The 7,110-nt window shown below is 42.2% G+C and overlaps 1 long non-coding RNA gene across 1 annotated transcript; it reads right to left on the bottom strand.

Moving 5' to 3' along the window:
• Positions 1-3,762: 3,762 nt before the first annotated feature.
• On the bottom strand, positions 3,763-6,759 carry LOC147965500 (uncharacterized). Its single transcript, XR_015608378.1, has 2 exons — positions 6,034-6,759; positions 3,763-4,408 (listed from the first exon to the last, which is right to left on the bottom strand). It is a non-coding gene; the product is annotated as an uncharacterized LOC147965500 (long non-coding RNA).
• Positions 6,760-7,110: the final 351 nt, after the last annotated feature.

The raw sequence follows: 7,110 nt of genomic DNA, 5'->3' as shown, positions 1-7,110 counted from the left end.
TTTGAGGCTCCACTCCTTTGTGATTGATGACACTCTAACAGTCAAGGATATTCTGGAGCTACCAGACCCAACTGACAATCTCCATCTGCCACTGTCTGCTGAGGCCTTTGAGGAGTTTAATCAACTTCAGGTGTTGCTTACTATGGTTAATCTTCAAGATGGGGAAAATGATGTCTGGAAATGGCCTTCCAACTCTGGGGACTACCAGTCCAGGATTTATTACTTGTCATGCTTTTCAGACACAGTGGTTGATCCCATATTCAGGTGGATTTGGAAATGTTCTTGTACTCTGAAGTTTAAGGTTTTTGGGTGGCTCCTTTTGATGGATCGCCTAAACACTAGAGACATGATGCAGCAGCGGCATTGGATTATCCAGGATGACACTTGTGTTCTATGTCACTTGGCATCACATGAGGACAGAACACATCTCTTCTTCGCTTGCAATTTTAGCCAGCATATCTGGAACTACCTGGGTATTTCATGGAGTCCTCAACCAAACCAGACCACTTATGACATGGCTTCTGATGCTAGGAGGGATTTTGGACATCCTTTTTTCTCTGAGATAGTATTCACTGCCACGTGGAATATTTGGACACAAAGAAATGGGAAGATCTTCAGGAATGAATCACCTTCTTTCAGGGCATGGAGGAGGAAATTTTTGCATGACATTTCTATTTTAGCACATAGAATCAAATGTAAATATAGGAATAGTCTAATCTCTTGGATAGCTTCCTTACCCTAATCATTTCTTTTGTAAGTATTACTCTCTCCTCCTCTCTCTTAACTTTGTAACTTTGTACACTTTGGCTCTGTGGTTTAATAAAAGACTGTGAGGTTGTTGCCTTGCAGTACATAGTCAAAAAAACGGTAGCAAAAGTAATATTTTTGGTTTTATAGTGATTGTAACAGTAGCAACGGAAAAGTAAATAAGCGAAGAACAATATATGAAAAGCTCGTAGGCAATGGATCAGTGATGGATAATTATGTCGGATGCGACCAATCATGCAACGATTACAACATAGGGTGACACAGGACTAGCTCCAGTTCATCAATGTAATGTAGGCATGTATTCCGAATATAGTCATACGTTCTTATGGAAAAGAACTTGCATGACATCTTTTGTCCTACCCTCCCGTGGCAGCGGGCTCCTATTGGAAACTAAGGGATATTAAGGCCTCCTTTTAATAGAGTACCGGACCAAAGCATTAACACATAGTGAATACATGAACTCCTCAAACTACGGTCATCACCGGTAAGTATCCAGATTATTGTCACTTCGGGGTTAACGGATCATAACACATAATAGGTGAGTATAGACTTGCAAGATAGGATCAAGAACTCACATATATTCATGAAGACATAATAGGTTCAGATTTGAAATCATGGCACTTGGTCCCTAGTGACAAGCATTAAGCATAGCAAAGTCACAGCAACATCAATCTCAAAACATAGTGGATACTAGGGATCAAACCCTAACAAAACTAACTCGATTACATGATAAATCTCATCCAACCCATCACCGTCCAGCAAGCCTATGATGGAATTACTCACGCACGGCGGTGCGCATCATGAAATTGGTGATGGAGGAAGGTTGATGATGACGATGGCGACGGATTCCCTTCTCCGGAGCCCCGAACGGACTCCAGATCAGCCCTCCCGGGAGAGTTTAGGGCTTGGCGGCGGCTCCATATTGTAAAACACGATGAATCCTTCTCTCTGATTTTTTTTCTCCCCGAAAGTGAATATATGGAGTTGGGTTGAGGTCGGTGGAGCGTCAGGGGGCCCACGAGGCAGCGAGCGCCCCCACCCTCGTGGATAGGGTGTGGGCCCCCTGACGTGGATTCTTTCGCCAGTATTTTTTGATATATTCCAAAAATAATCTCTGTTGATTTTTAGGTCATTCCAAGAACTTTTATTTCGGCACAAAAATAACACCATGGCAATTCTGTTGAAAACAGCGTCAGTCCAGGTTAGTTCTATTCAAATCATGCAAGTTAGAGTCCAAAACAAGGGCAAAAGTGTTTGGAAAAGTAGATACGACGGTGACGTATCAGTTATTGACAGGTTCATGTAAGTACGAACATTTTATACCTTTCAAACACTAATATAGCTATGTGGATTGTTGAGGCCTGTCTCGAGAATATATACAAGCTGCATGGGCCACCCAATGTTATTGTGTCCCAAAGAGATAAGGCTTTCACCAGCCACTTTTGGCAAAAGCGGTTCAAAGTAACTGATACTCGGCTAAACATGAGTAGTGACATCCAGAGACAGATGGTCACACACTAAGATCAAATCAATGTTTGGAAAAATTACTTAAGATGTTTTGTGCATGCTTTTCCCCCACAAGTGGCATCATTGGTTGCCCTCATTGAAATTTCTGTATAACTCCGCTTACCACTTAGCTCTAAATACTACACCCTTCAGAGTTTATATGGCATGGATCCAAAGTAGTTGGATGTTGAGGCTATTCTTCCTACACCTATTCTAGAACTTGATGAGTGGCTACAACAACATGTTGATATGAACATTATCATTCAAAACCAACTGCTTAGATCGAATGAAAGTGCAAGATGATAAGGGGAGGTCTGAGCGACACTTTAATGTGGATGACATGGTATACTTGAAGATCCACAACCTTATGTACAAATGACAATTGCTCACTAGAGTAATCAGAAATTGGCCTTCAAATACTTTTGGCCGCTTTCTCATACTCCAAAGAGTGGGGTAGGTTGCCTTTAAACTACAAATGCTAGAAAGCAGTAAATTCATCCCGTTCTACATGTCTCAGTTTGAAAAAAAATTGTACCACCGATGTCTACTACGCAACCTTCTTCTTGTAGACTCGTGTTGGGCCTCCAAGCACAGAGTTTTGTAGGACAATAGCAAATTTCCCTCAAGTGGATGACCTAAGGTTTATCAATCTGTGGGAGGCGTAGGATGAAGATGATCACTCTTAAACAACCCTGCAACCGAATAACAAAGAGTCTCTTGTGTCCCCAACACACCCAATACAATGGCAAATTGTATAGGTGCACTAGTTTGGTGAAGAGATGGTGATACAAGTGTAATATTGATGGTAGAAATATATTTTTATAATCTAAATAAATAAAAATAGAAAGGTAACTTGTAACAAAAGTGAGCAAAAACGGTATGGCAATGATTGAAAACAAGGCCTAAGGTTCATACTTTCACTAGTGCAAAATCTCTCAACAACGATAACATATTTGAATCACATGACAATCCCTCAATGTGCAACAAAGAGTCACTCCAAAGTTCCTATCGCGGAGAACATAATACGAAATTGCTCGTAGGGTACGAAACCACCTCAAAGTTAATCTTTTCGATCAATCCATTGAGCTATTCCTATAAGTGTCACAGACATCCCTAGAGTTCGTAGTAAAATAACACCATATGATACACATCAATCAACCCTAATGTCACCTATATACTCCAATGTCACCACAATTATCCGTGGGTCAATTATACGATATGCATCAAACAACTTTAGATTCGTAATATTCAATCCAACACAAAGAACGTCAAAGAATGCCTCAAGATTTCAACCGGAGAAACAAGGACGAAAACGCGCGTCAACCCCTATGCATAGATAACCCCAATGTCACCTCGGGAATCCGTGAATAGAGTGCCAAAACATACATCAAGTGAATCAATAGAACACCCCATTATCACCATGGGTATCCCATGCAAGACATACATCAAGTGTTCTCAAGTCCATAACATTATTCAATCCGATAAAAGTGAAACCTCAGAGGTAAAACTCAATTCATAGCAAGAAGATAGAGATGGAGAAACACCATATGATCCAACTATAGTAACAAAGCTCGTGGTACATCAAGATCATGCCAAATCAAGAACACAAGGGAGAGAGATCAAACACATAGCTACTGTACATACCCTCAGCCCCGAGGGTAACCTACTCCCGCCTCGTCATGGAGACCATCGGGATGATGAAGATGGACTCCGATGATGATTTCCCCCTCCGATAGGGTGTCGGAATAGGCCCCGATTGGTTTTTCATGGATATAGAGGCTTGCGGTGGCGGAACTTCCGATCTAGGGTTCTTTTCGGAGGTTTATGTATTTATAAGAATTTTTGGCATCGGTCTCATGTCAAGGAGGTGCCAAGGGGCCCACAAGCCCCGAGCTAGCGCCTCGGGGGGTAGGGCGCAGCTAGGGGGCTTTTGGCCTCCTCGTCCACTTCCTGGCCCAGCTCTAGTGCTTCGGGGTCTCTTTTGGTCCATAAAAAAGGACCCCGATAACGCGCGCCGTTCGGTCTGGGTGGACCGGAGACCGAACGTCACATTTGGGACGGGAGGGTGATCGATCAAACGAGTACGACTCGTTCGGGAGGAGAACACCCCCACCAACCAGGTCCGGCCTTTTTCCTGTGAAAGGAAAACGAAAAATAAGGCCCATATTAAGTTGCGATTAGTAAAAAAACCTAGTTTTTCTGTGATTAAAAAACAATGTTCTTTTACACGTTACAATTGCCATGGACTTTTGCCATTCTATGAAAAAAAATGCCACGTTCAAGTTTATGTTTTTTAAAAAATGGCGAAAAATAGGAAAAATCATGGCAATTTGCATCTGTACAATACGAAAAGTTGTGATCACTATGAAGTTTATAGAAAAACGCAAAAGTTGCCGTGAAGTGATATGGTGAAAAAAGTTCTCTCTAGACACATAGAAAATTTTCGGAAAACAATGGAGAAAACATCGTAAGTTGTAGTAATATTCTGCATGTAATCCCCATGGCAAAAACAAATTTGAAAGAACAAACTTGGCGTGTTCTCAAACTAATTTGTAATGTCCATGACAAATATTCTCCGGATGGACATGGCAAAAAGACACGAACCATAGCAAAAAGTGCATTTAGTTGCCATGGAAAAAGACATATCTATAAACAATACAGATTTTAGTTGCCATGCCAAATTTGCCATGTTTTTAAACATCTACAAACATTGCCACGTTATGTTGAACATCTTTAGTTTCCATGGCAAGTTTGCATATTTGTGAACATGTTAATTAAAATAATTTTTCATGTTTTTGAACAAACTTAATTAAAAGAAGTTACCATGTTTTTGCACATATTAAAAGTTTGCCATGTTTTTGAACATTTTAAAATGCCATGGCGAATTTGTCATATTTTTTGAACATCTGCAAAATGTTCCATGTTTTTGAACATCATAAGTTGCCATGGCAAAGTTTGCCATGTTTTTCAACAATTATAACTTTGCCATGGCAACTTTACATGTTTCCAAATATGTTAATTAAAGAAGTTTGCCATGGCATAAAATGGAGTAAAATTTGCCATGGAAAAATGGTTTAATTTTTGCCATGGCAAAAAAGTAGTACTTTTGCCATGGAAATAAATTTTAAAATGCCATGGTTACACAAGTATATTTAACATGCTATATAGTAAAATGTGTCGTGTTCTATAAATTTAAATTTTCCATAATATTTGAATTAAAATTGTCATGCTCTTTATAATAAATTTGCCATGGCGAGTTAAACTAAAAATTGCCATGGCAACATAACCTAAAATTTGCCATGTGAAAATAAACTTATTTTTGTCATGGCAAAAAGAGGAGTTAAATTTGCCATGGCAAAAATGGAATACTTTTGCCATGGAAATATATTAAAAAATGCCATGGCTATAAAAGTATATTTACCGTGCTACATAGTTAAATTTGCCATGTTCTGGAAATGTAGATTTGCCATCATGTTTAAACAAAAAATTTGCCATGCTCTTTCCAATAAATTTGCCATGGCGACTTGAACTGAAAATTGCCATGGCAACTTAAACTAAAATTTGCCGTGTCACTATTACAAAGATTTCTAAAAACTGCCGTGATGATGTGTGAACTATTACAAAGATTTCTAAAAACATGCCAAGACGATGTGTGAACTCGGTACTCGTGGCAACTTAATCTAGTCACCATAGCAAAAACACTGCATATGATCTAAAGGAAAAACAGAAGCAATCACAAAAAAGGGGATAGCAGCATACCACATGAGCAACAGTAGCAGTTCCTGCTGGCTCGATCGTGGGGGGAAATGGAAGACTAAGCCGCCGACCTCCCCAGATCTTGTTCGAGCCGCAACTCATCCTCTAGCACACCGCCTACGCGAGCACCAACAGCTCCCCCGACGAAGGGCACTGGGCCATGGATGGCCATCAGCTGTTGATGCAGGAAGCCATGCCAGAACCTCCGCGTCGCGCTTGTGTAAGGCGAAACGGCGGAGACGGAGCTCTAGGACGGAAGCCGTGATGTCACCGGCCGTCACGAGCAGCGCCGCGCGCAGCTGCAACCACGCCATGGTTGCCGCTTGTTGGATCGACGCCGGAGCCGAGGAGACTCCTCTCCCACAGCGGCAAAGGGGATCACCGCCAGAGCGGAAAGGGGCTCTTCTCGCAATGGCAGCCGCATCGAGAGGGTGGAGCAGCCCGAGGCGGAGGCCTCTAATGGCGGCGGGGACGGTCAGCTCGCCGACGGCGGATTCCGATGGCGTCGAGGTCGGCCAGCTCGGCAACGACGGGAGGGGAAGATGAAGGCTGCTCAGCGGCCGCCGCGGCCCGCGGCCGCCGCGGCCCACGGCCTCCGCCCACGACGGCAGCTCGAGCCGGGCGGCGCGGATCCGAAGAACACCGGTGAAAATACCGGTCGTCCGGGAGTTATCGATTCCGATAAAAAATCACCGCAAATTTTCAGCCCATTTCGAAAACTTTTATTTCTACACAAAAAATGACACAACGGTAGTTTTGCTGAAAATAGCGTCAGTCCGGGTTAATTCTAATCAAATCATACCAAAACCATATAAAATTGTTGTAAACATGGCATGGATACTTCATAAATTATAGATACGTTGGCGACGTATAAACCATTTGTTTCCGAGGCATGGTCGGATCTCCCTACCATATGTATTGACACTGACCACATGGCTCAGCCGGCAACCATTCTCGCTTGGCGCGTTGTTCATCAAGATAGTGGTATGTCTACACAAGTGCTCATGCATTGGGAGGGCCTTCCAGCCAAATGGGTGACCTAGGAAGATATTGAAGACATGCAACAACATTTCCCTTCAA

The sequence above is a fragment of the Triticum urartu genome, chromosome 6A, assembly GCF_056163025.1.
Source record: "Triticum urartu cultivar PI428250 chromosome 6A, HENAU_Tu73, whole genome shotgun sequence".
NCBI classification, from domain to species: Eukaryota; Viridiplantae; Streptophyta; class Magnoliopsida; order Poales; family Poaceae; genus Triticum; species Triticum urartu.
This window is presented reverse-complemented; position numbering and strand designations above follow the sequence as displayed.